We start from the raw sequence: 16,400 nt of genomic DNA, 5'->3' as shown, positions 1-16,400 counted from the left end.
GTGCTGCAGTAGCATTTTAAAAACCTTTCAAGAAATAGCTGCTGCCATCTGTAAAACAGAATAAAGAAGGGTAACAGGCCCAATTTAATTTGCATTGCAAGCTATAAGAAAAAAATCAGTCCTGGACTGTTTATTGTACATGGCCAGTAAGAGAGTTGCAAGCAAAGCCCACATTTATAGTGCTTTTGTATAAAATTTAAGTATGGAACATATGACATACAAAAGTTTGACATAACAATGAAACTTCTATTATGGTTGCTATCAGAAATATTTTATTTTAAATGATTTTTCTCTAGAAATTAATATATTCTGTTCCTTTATAAATATTTTCTGCTTTTCATATTAAGAACAAAAGCTGATAATTGTATGCTTTTTGAAATTGGAATTGCCTCATGTTTCTTAAAAAACAAATACTTAAAAATTATGTTGTGCCTACTTTAGAAGAACATGTGGGGTTTTGATCATTTTACAAAATGCTGTTCATAACTCTGTAGTAACCCTACTAATAAAATACTTTCCTAACTTACTTTTCATTTTCAAGGGTCTAGAAAGTCTAATGACAGTGACCAAATACTGTATACATATTTCATATACATAAAATGGCAGAGGAATAAGAATTAATAGAAGAAAAAATACTGGCAGCTGTACTGTGGTCAACAGGCTTGGTGAACTGATGAAAATGTTTCATAGATTAATGTTTTCATAAACGACCTCAACACAGGACTCGAAGGTGTCTTAAGTTTGCAGATGACATCAAATTGGGAGGAGCTGTTAACTCAGTTCAGGATGGAGAAGCCTTGCAGAGGCACCTGGACAGATTACAGAGGTGGGCAATCACCACGTGCATGAAGTTTAACAAGGGCAAGTGCCCTTGTCGTGCTATACATGACTGCTCCTATTGTCTTGTTTATTTTATTGCCAGACATGTTTTACTAGGATGTTGTTGTAGTTTAGCCCCAGATGCCAGCTGAGTATCACATAGCCACTTACCTTTCCCCCAGAGTGGGATGGGGCAAGAATTGGAAGAAAACTCATGGATTGTGATAAAAAGAGTTTATTGGGACAGCAAAGGGAGAGGAAAATAATAACAGTACTTAGAGAACAGAACATACGAAGTGGGTGATATACAATGCATTTTGCTCAAAATCCGATGCCCAGCCAGTCTTAAAACAGTGACCCCCTTCTCCCTGGCCAACTTCCTTTTATAAACCATGATGTCACATGGTATGGAGTATCCCTTTGGCTAGTTTGGATTAGCTGTCTTGGCTGTGTTCCTGGTGAGAATGAGATTTGTTACAGGGCTTTAGTTTGGCACCAAGATTTATTAATGTTTTTGGGGTAGATCACAATATTAGGTCGCATAACTTTTAACAACACTTAATCATCACCCAATTTAACAGAGTGATTCACTGGAATTTGTTACAATCAAAACAGCAACTTTGTTTCAGATTCGAGAGTGGCAAAGGACACCCAAAATTTACAGCAGGGTTGCACACACGGATGGGCGTTAAATCAAATCATAGGTACAGACTGGTAGGAAAACAATGCTGGATTAAACTTCACAGGCAGACTGACAGATATTTCTGGATCAATTGCACTCATACATATGGACGTTAAACTATTATTAATATTTTCCTTTATGTGAGCAATATAAATTACTCACTTGTATGTGCTCATGGTTGGTGAACCTTGTGAAATGAAGCCTTTGAATCCTTACAAAATGATTTTGCCTGTGATGGTAACTGGTGAATGGTCACTCCTTGAATTTATCTTGACCCATGAGTTTTCCTATATTTTCTTGTCCCTGTTCAGCTGAGGAAGGGCAGTGATAGAGTGGCTTTGGTGGGAATCTGGCATCCAGGTTTTTCAGAGAACTTGTGCAGTCTCTGTCTTTGGAGGTACTCTAAAGCCATCTAAACACAGTCCTGGGCCACCAGATCTGGGTGTCCATGCATGAGCAGTGTGGGTGGAACAAAAGACCTGCAGATGACCCTTCCAACCTCAAGTGCTCTGTGGTTTGTGCTTTGTGGTTCTATGACTCTGTGACTTCATGCCGATGGTTAGTAGCCTTGAAGCAGCCATGAACTATTTTCTACTTCCATCCTATTCTTTGCTCATTTATCTCTTTCTGTGCTGGCACCAATGTTTCTTTTTAAACAGCTTTTATTTCTCTGTACTTTAGTCTCCTCCTGTGTCACTCTTCACCTGTTATTTGTAGGAAAATGACTTTTAAACACAGTCCTGTTTCTGTTGTCTTGGTAAGCATGGATTTCTTTCCCATGTTTCAAATTGTTTTATATACTTCCTGATTAGCTTCTCTTACCCCAATTGTTCACATTCCAGATAAGCTTTTTCAAAGATGTGCCTTTAGAGCTCCAAATAGTATTCCACAGGAAAACTTCATAGGATTTCAGACAGTAGCATTCAATTAGTACCCCTTTCTGTGAGAATGAATGAATAAATTCTACACTTGCTTATTTTTAGGTACATCATGATTCTGACTTGTCATCTTGTGATCAGTTATGAAACCAAATGCCCTTTCAACTATTCATGTTTATTAAACTCACACTTTATTATAGTAAGTTTTCTTACAAATTCCCAAGAGTGTTTTCTGTATTTTGTAGAACATATTTAATTCTGTCTTATTCTCAAATGCATTCTCCAGATAATTGTAGTAACATCCACAAGGCAATTCAGTTATTTCTGGGTCTGTATTTCAGTATCACCCTGATCCTTTCCTGTTTTGAGGATACTTTGTGTCATCAGAAAATTTAATCAGCATGCCCCTCTTTAACCAAAAGGTTATTAATGAAATTAAGCAAAGGTGGCCCTGAGGAGCTCTGCTAGAGACTTTGCTCCACTCTTCTCACTACACTTCTCACTATTAATTTTGTGCTTTCTCCTTTCATGCAGATTTCTATCTACTCTACAATTCCTTAAGTAATGTTTTCTAACATTTTCTTCAGTATGGTCACCTGGGATATCGAAAATGCATCATTGGCTGGACTTCTTAAGAATATAGAATCATAGAATCATAGAATTGTAGGGGTTGGAAGGGACCTCGAGAGATCATTGGGTCCAACCCCCCTCCCAAAACAGGCTCCCTAGGACATATCACTCAGATAGGCGTCCAGGCGGGTCTTGAATATCTCCAGAGAAGGAGACTCCACCACCTCCCTGGGCAGCCTGTCCCAGGGCTCTGTCACCCTCACTGGGAAAAAGTTTTTCCGCATGTTAGTGCGGAACTTCCTGTGCTACAACTTGCAGCCATTGCCCCTTGTCCTATCCCCACAGACCACTGAAAAGGGGCTGGCTGATTCCCCCCGTGTCCCCTGCTTCAGATAATAATAAACTTCAATAAGGTCCCCCCTTAGTCTTCTCTTCTCAAGGCTGAAGAGTCCCAACTTACTCAGCCTTTCCTCACAGGGGAGATGCTCCAGGCCCTTAATCATCTTCGTAGCCCTTCTCTGGACGGTCTCCAGGAGATCCCTGTCCTTTTTATATCAAGGAGCCCAGAACTGGACACAATACTCCAGGTGGGGCCTGACCAGGGCAGAGTAGAGGGGGAGGATCACCTCCTTGGACCTGCTGGCCACACTCCTCATGATACACCCCAGGATCCCATTGGCTCTCTTAGCCACCAGGGCACACTGCTGGCTCATGGCCAACCTGTCATCTACCAGGACCCCCAGGTCCTTCAATATGCAGGTGCTGTATATTTAAGACAAATAAAATGAATGCAATTGGACATGTGAGAACACTGTCTAATTAGACAGGAGAATAGGTATATCCTAGCCACTTCTTGGAAGAAATGGGCACTTAGTCAGTCATTGAGTTTCTCAAAGAACAGCTCCAACCTGACCTGCAAAGCTATTGGCTTGAGAATAAATTTCTCAGAGGAGATAGTGGTCTCTCACACAGTGACACAGTGGAAGCAGGAAAGAAGGGAAAAGGAAGCCTTGCTAATTGAGTGAGAATTTTCAGAGTTTTACATGCAGAACAAATGGTAATGTAAATGGTGATAATTGGAACCTAATTATTCCCAGGAGCACTTTATGTACTCTGTGAGTTGTATCCATGGAAAGAGACTGGAAACAAAAGATATGGTTACTTCCTTTTGACCCTTAAGTAAAAATAAAAGAAAAATATCACAAATAGAATATGAAGCACAATTGAAGTTCTGGTCCTGAAGGATTACAATTAAACCTTTGAAATGTATAAAACAAAAGTATAAGGTGGATTATTATGTATCAGTTATATCTTATTTCTATTTTTCCCTACTTCTGTGTCCAGGAGAAATTTCTGCACTCTTTTGAAATATATTTTTAAATATTGCATTCTTGTAGCATTTGGTCTTGAGGATGATGATAAACCGGAGGAACCAACATAGTGTGATGTGATGGTCTGACCCTGGCTGAAGGTGACATGCCCACCAAAGTCACTCTATCACTCCCTTTTTCAGCTGGTCAAGGGAGAAAATATGTATTTAGAGTCTTAGGAGTCAACATAATAACAGGGAGAGATCATTCTGTGATTAGTGTCATAGGCAAAACAGACTCAACACAGAAGAAAGAAAAGAAAATAATCTCATTTATTACACTACACCACACACTCAGTGACACCAGAGTCGGATCATGAGAAATACAGCTGGATCTAAAAATGTACCTTCCTTCACCCCTCCCTTCTTAGCAAACTTAACTTCAGTCATGATTTCGCTCCCTTCTTCCCCCCACCATGGTGGTGTGAGAAGGGGCAGGGACTGGGGAAGTGGGGGTTTCAGTCAGTTCCTCACAAGTTGTTTTCCTTCTTAGCCTGATTAGGGCGTGGAGGGGAGGCATTCCTCATACCCTTTTCCTGCTCATGTGTGGAGTCCCACCCATGGGAGACAGTCCTCCACGAACTTCTCCAACATGAGTCTTTTCCCATGGGGCTTCAGACCTTTACCAGCTGCCCCAGAACACAAATCACAGAACATCTCTCAGTCTTTCAGGAGACTGCTCCAGCCTGGTCTTTCATGAAGTCACAAGCCTTCCACCCCTTCAGCAAAACTCCTCCAGCATGGATCTCTCTCTCTCACTCCTCTTTCTGTCTCTTTCTCTCTCCACGGGCTGCAAGTGCTGGCAGAGACTTGCTTCAACACGGGTCACAGCGTCTTCTCTATGTCTCTACCTGCTACAGCATGAGGCCTCTCCATGGACTGCAGGTGCAGTCTCGGCCTTTTCCATGGGATGGAGGGGCTTCCTTTTCTCCAGAATCTGGGCACCTCCCCCTCCACTTCCCTGGCCGTGAAGTTTCTTACATCTTCTCACTCTCTTCTCTGGTGGCAAAAAGTGATTGCTAGCATTTGTTTACTTCTTAAATGTGATTGAATGAGTTGCTGTGACCATTGCTGATGGGCTGGGACTTGGTCAACAATGACTCCAGCTTTGAGCCGGCTGGTGTTTAATCTGTTAGGCCTGCAGAAAGTTTCTAGCTGCTTCTTGCAGAAGACACCCCTGCAGCCCTCCCCCTTCTCCAACAGAACTCAGCAATGCAAAACTACAACAGGCAAAAAGGGAAAGAATTACTTTCAAGAGGGCTGGCCTGGCACACCGGGCAGGAGGGCTGGGCTTCCTGAAAGAAGAGGTAAAAAGAGCTGTTCCAAGCCCTTTTCTGTGAGGTGCCAGTCCAGACCGGGAGCAAGGTGGATCTAGAGGCCCAGCTGCTACACTGGCAGAAGGGAGGGATCACAGGTGACAGGGACCCAGCAGTCGGGAAACACTGAGAGTCTAAAGTCAGCTACTGGTGGGAACACCTGGTGTGTTTCTGTCTGTGCACATGTGTGCACTTGCAATTCACTAGTGAACCTGCAGGTGGACTAGCTCACTAGCAAGAGGAGATACAGACCCGGAAGGTCCCAAGGTCTGTGCCATTTACTGGGCAAATACATTGACATGCACCCATGGATGGATGGATGGGTGGAACTTAATGGATTACTGGATCAATTAATGGAACTTAATTCCCTTGTTAATATTTAAGGGACCCATGACCGTGCCATTGCGTGCATCACGCAGCCCCTTGCTCACTCAAATGCCACCAAGGCCATCATGTATCCAAGCAGCAAGCATTGCCTCCCAGCTTGCTTCCAGATGGAGTGTGGCATTAGGCGGCATGGCATAGCTCTTTGGCCAATGTAGACCGGCTGTCCTGTCTGTGTCTCCCCAGACTGTAGGTGGCATCTCCACAGACTGTGGGTGGGATCTCTGCTTCCCATCCTCTTCTATTGGCTGTGGGGGGACACCTACTCCACCATGGTCTTTTCCATGAGCTGCAGGGGCACCTTTCTCTCCAGTGCCTCAGGCAATTTCCCCACTCCCCACCCCGTCCCGCCCTTCCCTGGCCTTGGTGTCTGCACAGTTTCTTACATCTTCTCACTCCCTTCTCTGGTTAGCAAAAAGAGGCTGCTTGTGTTTTTTTCTTCTTAAATGTCACTAACAGAGGTGCTGTGACCATTGATGATTGGCTCGACCTTGGTCAACAATGACTCTGCTCTTGAGTAAGCTGCTGTTTACTCCATTGAGCCTGCAGAAAGCCACTCCTACAGCCCCCCTCCCACTCCCTGCAAACCCAGCTGCACAAAATTGCAACATGTGTGAACCATTTGTGACATGTATATAATTTTTTTTTTATTCACAGAAACTAACAGAAATCCCAGGTATGACAGAGGGACTCGCTTAGGAGTTCAGCGTTAAGCTGGAAGTATGTCTATTCTGTTAACTGAAAGCCTGCCAAAAATAGGTACATTTAAAGAATTTCCTTGCTAACCTGTACGATATCACTTAGACTTGAGTGATGCTTTGATTTTGCATGACATGAGGGAAGAAGATGGACACAGCTCATTTCAGCAGAGGAATATGAGGTCTCACTGAATGCCAGTGGCAAGGGACTGCTGTGATACTCTAAAGGTAAAATAATTTCAGATGGAAAGGCGATAGGGAGTCCATTATTTTATCCAAATGAGAAAAACCAGTCTAGAAAAAGTTAGGAATTACATATTTTAAGATGTACTTACATTGAAAACCTGTTTAAACTGAAAACCATGCAATGAAAAGTTATTAGGCATCTAGACTGAATTTAGCACAGGCAATCTTCCTGTCTGGGTACTTGACTTCATTGTTGGTGTAATTTTGGCAAGTCTTTTCACTGCACATTTTTCAGAAAGGAAGAAGGTGGGAGAGAACAGAATCCACTGTGCAACAACCACTTTTACAGTGGTTAGAAACTTCTACTTTTGGGAAACCTTGAAAACATTGACTTCTATGACTGATTAGAAACACCTTAATTACAGAGTTAGTGCCAAATCTCAAACTCCTTATTTTTTTTAATTCTACCAAATTAATGTAAGTAATTATATTACGAGAGAGAGAAAGAATTAATTCAAGGTAGAAAATGGTCTTGCACATAGTAGGTGAGAGGAAACCCCAACTTGATAGATTCCCAAGAAAAAAGTTTTAATGATAACTGTCGCCATTTTGTGTGGCTGGTTTCTAATGGAGAACGAGGACTGCAAAGATGGCTTCTGAAAGAAGCAGCTAGAAGCTCTATGCAGGCCCAAGAGAGTAAACATCAGCCATTTTAAGGCCAAAGTTGTTGCTGACCAAGGCCGAGCCCATCGGCGATGGTCACAGTGCCTCTGGAAATCACATCTAGGAGAAAAAAGAATGCCAGCAGCTGCTTTTTGCCACCCGAGAAGAGAGTGAGAAGACGTAAGAAACTGTGCAGACACCAAGGCCAGGGAAGAAGGTGAGGAGGAGCATGAAACACTCCAGGTTCCGGAGAGAGAAATTCCTCTGCAGCCTATGGAGAAGAGCATGGTGAAGCAGGCTGTCCCTCTGCAGCCCATGGATAGTGACGGGGAGCAGACATCCCATTTACAGCCTGCATGCTGCAGCAGGTTTGCTGGGGGACTTGTGACTCTGTGGGGGACCAGGCTGGAATAGTCTGGGCCTGAAGGTCGGCACCTCATGGAAAGGATCCACACTGAGGAGCTGATGCTGACACAGAAAGGACTCACGGAGACACTTATGGAGAACTGTCTCCTGTGGGTGGGACCCCATGATGGAGCAGGGGAAGGATGTGCAGAATGACCCCCCAGCTAAGAAGGAAAACAACTTATTTTGCTTTTACTATCAATGCCACACAGAACTAATATATTTTCAGTGGTTACTGTCACATGACACAGTTTTTAGTATTACACAGGAAAAAGTACTTAAAAACTCGTAGGTGTGCCTTAAATTCTCTGGTATAACACAGCTGAGAGGATCTGAATGTCTGTAGTAGCATTTGATGAAATGTCTGGAAAGTTAAGCTTATAAACTAGGTAGTCAGCTATAATTGTACCTAAGGCTGTGTGAACATACTCACATTTTACCATGCATTAAAGATGATTTTTCCTTCCTATTGTCTTGACCCTTTTGTCTAGAAGAATTTAACAAGGTACTTTTTCTTTTGTTTGCTGAAACAGTTTTTTTTCATTGTTCTGTTTTCAGATTCAAACTGCTTTATCATGGCAAAGAATATTTTAAGCCTGACATTACAGTCAGAGAGAAAGAAACAATGGGAGGTTAATGACTACTGTTGGTGGTAATCACAGAAGTCAAGGTGAGAAGTGATTTCATTTTTTCCCAAAGTAATATAGATGCATCTTGGGGAATATGGAATCACAAGATAACAAAAAATGTTCCATTGTTATTTGAAAAAAGAGGTTGAACCAGTCTCTCTTTCTGATATAACAAATCTTTGCAGATGCTCTGCATTTTGTTCAAGGGTGAACCTTAATACAGAAACCGGATAATTGCCTCTTTTTTTCTTTCTGGAGCGTTGAAGAGCAGAGAAAGGCTGAGAAATCTAGAAGAAAAAACCCCCACAAGATAGGAACAAAATTAATGGGAAAAAAATGATCGTATAGTTTGCATATTTAGCTAAATATCAAGTATTCCTGTGACTAGCAGTGTTCCCCCAGGGGTCAGTGTTGTCTGATCTTGTTTAACATTTTCACTGATGACCTTGATGAGGGAATAGTGTCCACCCTCAACAAGTACAAGGCTGGGAGGAGTGGCTGAAACACAGGAACTCTGTACTGTCATTCAGAGAGACCCGGACAGGCTGGAGAGCTGGGCAGGGAGAAACCAGATGATGTTTAATAGAAACAAGTATAGAGTCACAGAATCATAGAATCACAGAATTACAAGGTTGGAAAAGACCTTTAAGATCATCGAGTCCAACCATTCCCATCCTATGCTAAACCATATCCCTAAGTACCTCATCTATCCGTTTTTTAAACACATCCAAGGATGGTGACTCAACCCTCTCCCTGGGCACGCTGTTCCAGGCCCTGACAACTCTTTCAGTGAAAAATTTTTCCCCAACACTTAACCTGAACCTGCCCTGGCTCCACTTTGTGCCATTTCCCCTTGTCCTATCTCCTGTCACGTGGCTGAAGAGACCATTGCCTACCTCACTACAACCTCTTTTCAGGTAATTGTAGGCGGTGATAAGGTCTCCCCTCAGCCTCCTCTTCTCAAGACTAAACAACCCCAGGTCCCTCAGTTGTTCCTCATATGATGCCCTCCAGCCCCTTCACCAGCCTGGTTACCCTCCTCTGAACACACTTGAGGACCTTGATGTCCTTCTTGTAGTGAGTCTTGCCCCTGGGAAGGAATAACTGCATATATCAGTACAGGCTGCAAGGATGGCCTGTTGGAGAGGCGCTCTGCAGAGAAGGACCTGGGGGTCCTGGTGGATGACTCGTTGGTGATGAGTCAGCAGTGTGCCCTGTTGGCCAAGAAGGCCAGTGGGATCCTGGGGTGCTTTAAAAGGAGTAGCCAGCGGATCAGAGGTGATTCTCCCCCTCTCTGTGCCCTGGTCAGGCCCCACCTGGAGTGTTGTGTCCAGTTCTGGGCTCCCTGGTATAAAAAGGACAGGGATCTCCTGGAGAGAGTCCAGAGGAGGGCTGCAAAGATGATTAAAGGCCTGGAGCATCTCCCCTATGAGGAAAGGCTGAAAGAACTGGGACTGTTCAGCCTTGAGAAAAGGGAGAGGGGATCTGGTTAATGTTTATAAATATCTGAAGTGTGGGAGACAGAGTGAAATAGCCAGCCTCTTTTCAGTTGTCTGTGGGGGCAGAACAAGGACAATGGGTTCAAGTTGGAGCAGAGGAAGTTCTGCACCAATATGTGGAAGAACTTTTACACAGTGAGGGTGACAGAGCCCTGCGACAGGCTGCCCAGGGGAGCTGTGTAGTCTCCTTCACTGGAGATATTCAAGACCTGTCTGGATGACTACCTGTGTGATATGGCCTAGAGAACCTGCTTTGACAGGGGGGGTTTGACTTGATGATTTCCCAAGGTCTCTTCCAACCCTTCTAATTCTGTGATTCTGTGAAAGTTTAGCACAATAACTTTAGGCCAGCACCAGAGAATGCAGTGCACATTTACAACAGAACAAACCCAGCCTTATGGATAATATAACATTTTATGTTAGTGTATGAACACAGACACACAAATTTTCCTTATTATATGTATGTTTTATGTAAAAACATGAGACTTTTATTATTCTACAGCGTCACATTACTGTGATAATATATACACCTGTAATCTTGAAAAGGTTAAGACCATTTTGGGTTTTTTTAATGATGCTCTTAAAGTTGGGAGTTTAATGAACAGGAACACAGCCACACAAACTGTACTTTCAAAATTTGATTATGAATTTAGGAGAACAGTTTTATTTTACTTTAACTTTATGTTCACAAAAGAAAACTACTATGGTCAAACAAGAGTTTTGATTAGTACATTTCTAGCAGTTGTTAGTAGTCTCATGTTCATTGTTTTGTTTGGCTGAATGGTTCAAAGACTGAGAGATCCTACATCTAAATATGTAAGATCCTAAATGTGATCAGATTTTTATGGATGAGCTCCATGTATAAAAATAATTCAGTAGTGAAGTACGTCAGTTTGTTTATTTTGAGCTTCTTAAAAAATTCCTTTTTATTGTAGTGAAGAGAACATCCAAAATGAAATACATTCAGAAAAGCAACATTTCATTAAACAAAAGGTTTGAAGACCTCCTCTCTCGAAGACATAATTTTCCCAAGTCTTTGTTCCTGTATCTGTTCTTTTCTCCTTAATTCATGCAGATAGTTAACTGATTGCAAATGCAGGAAATTTATTTGGTTTGAAGCTTAGCTCCAAGGTGCATAGTGTGTGTGGAATTTGTGGGATAGAGTTAATTTTCTTCATAGTAGCTAGTATGAGGCTATGTTTTGAATTTGTGGTGAAAACAGTGTTGATAACACAGGGATGTTTTCACTCCTGCTGCGCAGTGCTTACACATAGCCAAGGCCTTTTCTGCTTCTCACACCACTCCACCAGTGAGTGAGCTGGGGGTAAACAAGAAGGTGGGAGAAGACACAGTCAGTTAAATTGACCCCAGCTAACCCCAGGGATTTCCTATAGCCTGTGAAGGCTGTGAGAAGGAGAAACAAGTGGTAACATTTGTAGTGATGGTGTTTATCTTGCCAAGTTGCCCTTAACAGCTGGTGGAGCCCTGCTTCCCTGGAGATGGCTGGCCATCTGCCTGCCTATGGGAAGTAGTGAATGATTTTTATTTTTTTTCTTCTTAGCTTAAGTGCACAACTTTTGTTTTACCTATCAAATTGTCTTTCTCTCACCCCGTGAGTTTTTCTGCTTACACTGCCTACAGGCAGGGAGTGAGCAAGCACCTATCTGAGGGGTGGTTGCTGGCTGGGGTTAAACCATGATGCCTTCCATTCTAGAATCAAACCATCAGTTTTTTCTGTGTTTGTATATCTGTAGGCATTACTTACAGATATTTAAAAAGATGGGAGTGTTTTAGTCCCTGTACGGTAGTTTTCAAGTGTAAATATTTTAAGGATTTATGCCCAGTAAATGAGGACTGCAGGTGTCGTTGTTGGGGCCAGTCCTGTTTAGTGTCTTTATTAAAGATTTGCTAAGGTGACTGAATGCATTCTGTCAGTTTTTCAAGTGACACCAAGTCAACAGCTCTGAGTCTAGTTCAGATGGTACCAGGGACAGCTTTGTGGCACCTGAAAGCACTCTGGTGTCTACAAGGAAGGAATAAAGGGGATGGGGATGAACAGAATGGTGAGACTGAAGCTGGAAAAGGAAAAGTTCAGGCTACACATACTGTAATCAAGATGTCATCCTGAGGACAACTAACTGGTGAAGTAGGTTGCTCAGAGTGGCTGGAGACTCTATCTCTGGAGATTTTCATACTGATTTCAGACAAAGCCCTGTGCTTCCCCACCTGGGTTCACTGTTGGCCCTGCTTGGAGCAGCGGATCACACTTGAGATGCCTTGATGTCCCTTCAAGCACACATGATGCAGTTTATTCTGTGTACAAAATGGATACTACGAGAGATATGATTGTGCCTTCAAACAGCAATTTTGAGATGGCATTTATAGGCTGTGTAATGAGAAAGGCTTGCTCTGATGGCAAAACAGAGCAGAACTGAATGCAACATTTCTTTTGGGGGGCTTTCTTTGCTGTTTTTAATATTCTTCTAGGCACCTGTGTTGAGCAGATGGGCTTCCTCATATGTGATTTGAGAGTGGCCTTTCAGTTCCATCAACTTTCCTGTATATTTCCTACTATATTTCTTTTTCAGCAGCTGGTTCTTCTCCCAACTGCATGGTTTCAATTGTGGAGGAAAGTCATTAGTAGGCAAAGACAGATGGGTTATATCTTCCTAGTCATGTTGCATAGTGTTCTCTGGAACATAGGTTTTCAATAAACAACCTTGCTGTCCCTGCCTTGTAACTATCACAAAAGACTGGAATTTTACTGTATGATGATTGATTTTAATTTAAAAAACAAACAAAAAACCCCACTGAAAAAATGGGATACATTTTTGCATTTTAGTTCTTTATTGCAAAGGAAACAAAATACTAGTTCTAAAAAAGTCTGATATTTTGAACTATGAACAATCACATAAAGCCAGACAGAAGTTTCTCTGCTCCACTGTTCTGTTTCTGATAGAAGTCAGTTGCAAAGTCTTAGGAAAAGTGCAGGTATTAGACAAATCTATATAATGCTGTCTCAGTCATGCTCATGCACTTCAAGTCAAAACCTGTGTCTACATCCCTCTGTTTAGCACTACTTTATGGATTTATATATGAATTTTCCCCTAAGTTTCTGGTCATATCCACAATATCCTGTGATTAAAAATATGAGTTTAAATGATGTGTTGCATAGAAGGTAACTTCTTTGTGTCTTTGGGTGATTTAAAAAATGAAAAATAAAAATATTGCTGGCAGCAGTCATATTATTTGAATTATTTTTGTGTCTATCACACAGCTGATTTGAAGCTATCTGAAGGATTTGGTCTTGGTTCAGATCCTTTGTCTCTAACATGGTTTCAATCTGATAGTCCATATCTGCAGAGGATTGTACACTACAGTTTCTTGTGAAAGGAATCTACTTTGCACAAAACCAAACCCATCCTTTAAACTGATCCACTGTGAGGAAGTTGGCTAACTGAAGACAACTAGCAAATCCAGTTCAAGATCACAGCCCTGCTTTGAACCAATAGTTTTGTGCTCATCAGTCATGATATCATTCAGCTCACATGTAGTGTTAGTGGCTAAATTATCCATCTTACTTAGTGGAAGACATTTTTAGCTTTTTTCACTCTATTTTGAAGTCTTTGAATAATTTCTTGTCCTTCCTTGTCTTTTTTCAAAGGGGAAGTAAGTGGGAAAAGCCTGTGAGGACTTTACACTCTTCTAATTTTCAGTGCTACATGGCTTTAAACAGAACCATAAGAAAGTTTTAAATTTTTATTCCTTTCTAATAATTTCTGACATTTGATTTTTTCCTGCTGCTTCTAAGTGCTGAGATTGTAATTCCAGAGACTGGGATCTTTACTCAGAGCTGCAAGAGCTCACCAGAGTATGTTTACAGTTAGCCTGTTTTTTCTCTCCTTGCAGCTTGACTTTGAATGTACGGGCACTGATTTTCATCTCTCATTTTCTGGGCAGACCCTCAGCACACTGCAAATCTTCAGAAGTTCTTCATCATCAATTTTCATTTTGCATGTCTTGAAGATGTTATTTGAAGATTTGTCATGTTAGAGTTTGTATCATATTTGGGACTTTTAGATTAGGTTGGCATTGAATTTGCACAGGGGTGGGAGAACAAAAGCCCCACCTCCTGGTTGTGATACATGGCCACACATTACTACTGGGTAATAATAATAAGTGTAATAACAATAACCTATCTTTCTGTGATTAGGCTATGTGACATGCACCCCAAAATAAAGTTTTCTTTTGTTTTAAAGTGTCTCCTTGAGAAAGCTTTCTAAAAATCCAGGTGTCCCACAGATTCCTATCATGTATGACTCAAACGTATTTTTTGAGAATGAGTTCCTTCTATGAATCTTTCCCAGTATGTCACAATTATGCATACCTATTATTTACAGATGTTCTGCAATCATTTGAAAGGTTGAGATAACTTCAAATTGTGTGAAATCGTGATTTCCCAACTTAGAAGTTTCATTTTCAGTAATGTTTGTACCTTCTCCTAGACCAAAATTTCTAGCCATGACAAAGTGGAAGAAATAGTTTCTGTTTAGAAAGATACATTTTTGAATGCATCAAAGTTTAAAAACAATTAAAAGCAGAATCTGAGGATAAGTAACATACTGGCCATAGAAAGCCTGAGTGAGCTGGGACTGTTCAGCCTACAGAAAAGAAGATTAAGGGGGGACCTTATTAATGTTTGTAAATATCTTAAGCATGGGATGCCGGGGGAAATGGCCAGCCCCTTTCAGTGCTCTGTGGAGACAGGACAAGGGGCAATGGCGTATAGGAAATAGGAACTTTTTCACAGTGAGGGTGACAGAGCACTGGAATAGGCTGCCCAGAGAGGTTGTGGAGTCTCCATCTCTGGAGATATTCAAGACCTGCCTGGATGCCTATCTGTGCAGTATGAGCTAGGGAGCTGCTATCATGTGTAGCTGTTCACTTTGTGTTTTTTAGATAAAGCAAAGAGGAAATATATTAGCTTTAGAGTACTATACTCCTTCAGCCTTTCTGAATATGGTTAAAAAAACAGTAGAAGCATTTGGGTTCTTTCAGCCAGTTTTAAAAGTGTATCTTCAATTAAGAAGCTAAAAATTAATTTTTTTGCATATATTCCCCAAGTAAGAAGGTTAAGTGATAACCAATAAACTAATTTTTGCCACTGAAGTTGACTGCCAGATGATCAAATCTGCTTTGTACTTAAGAGATAAAATTGTGCTGTGAATGGAAAATCAGAAAGCACTTGTGCCCTGGTTGTAACCCAAAAGAAAATCTGCTTTGCACTTGGCTGTTTCTATGCATGTTAAATATTCATGACCAGATTTACCCATTATAGAAATGCTCACTCATATCATTATGCCATATAATGAATTGCTTCCCCTGTTGAAAGTAGTCATTATAACTTTGTATCTCATCCAGTTGCATATTAATTTTCCCCCCTTCCCCACTTTTATACCTCCTTTTGTTTGCTGAGGATTTTTTGAGAAATAAATGTAGGGCTGATAATTTACAGGATTAATTATAACCTGTATCATATAGTTATAGGTGCCTTATATTACAACTGTTAAGCCTTCTGAGGCCAAACAACAGATCAGAGACTGCATACTAAAATCTGCCTTTTCAAATGAAAATGAGCAATGCTTTCCAAATATCCCTCATGGCACTAATTATCTTGTAGACTATCTCCATCATAAATTATGTCCAAATTTGGACCTTGGACTTCCTTCTGGTGAAGAACGTTTTGTGTCTATAGAGTTCATCCTCTCATCTCCACTCTCAGAAATGAAATCCCACAGTTCCTGGCTTCTGGTTATGTAACATTACATTACCAAAGGAAACAGAGAAGGACACAGGAGGTAGAGAAGTCTAGGCCAAAGGTCAGTTTGCACCCTTCCCTCCATTCTTAAGTCAATGTTCCTGTTCACCACTCAGTGTATAATGCTAACCACTCTGTCAGTGACATCGAGAACAGAAAAAAAACCCTAAGAAAACTCACTTTGAAGAGGAAGCTGTCTGTTTTAACAGTTTTCAGCTGTCCTAAAGAGTTTGAAAGCTGAAGCTATGGGAAACTAAGTTTGAGGTTTGACTTGATTTTGGAATTGTAGCCTTTTGCACAAGATACAAATTATGGCTCAAACACGAAGTTCTGACTTGACCTATATTCTGTGCATTCCAAGAAACGATTAATCACCTCTGCTAGTACTTCCATATTATTTGCTTATACTACTTTGTAACTTCTCTATTTGTCAAAGCTATTTTTGTAATTGAAAATTCAATTTATGTTTATTTTAGAGTTTTTG

The sequence above is a fragment of the Gallinula chloropus genome (genome assembly GCF_964237585.1).
Source record: "Gallinula chloropus genome assembly, chromosome: Z".
NCBI classification, from domain to species: domain Eukaryota; kingdom Metazoa; phylum Chordata; class Aves; order Gruiformes; family Rallidae; genus Gallinula; species Gallinula chloropus.
This window is presented reverse-complemented; position numbering follows the sequence as displayed.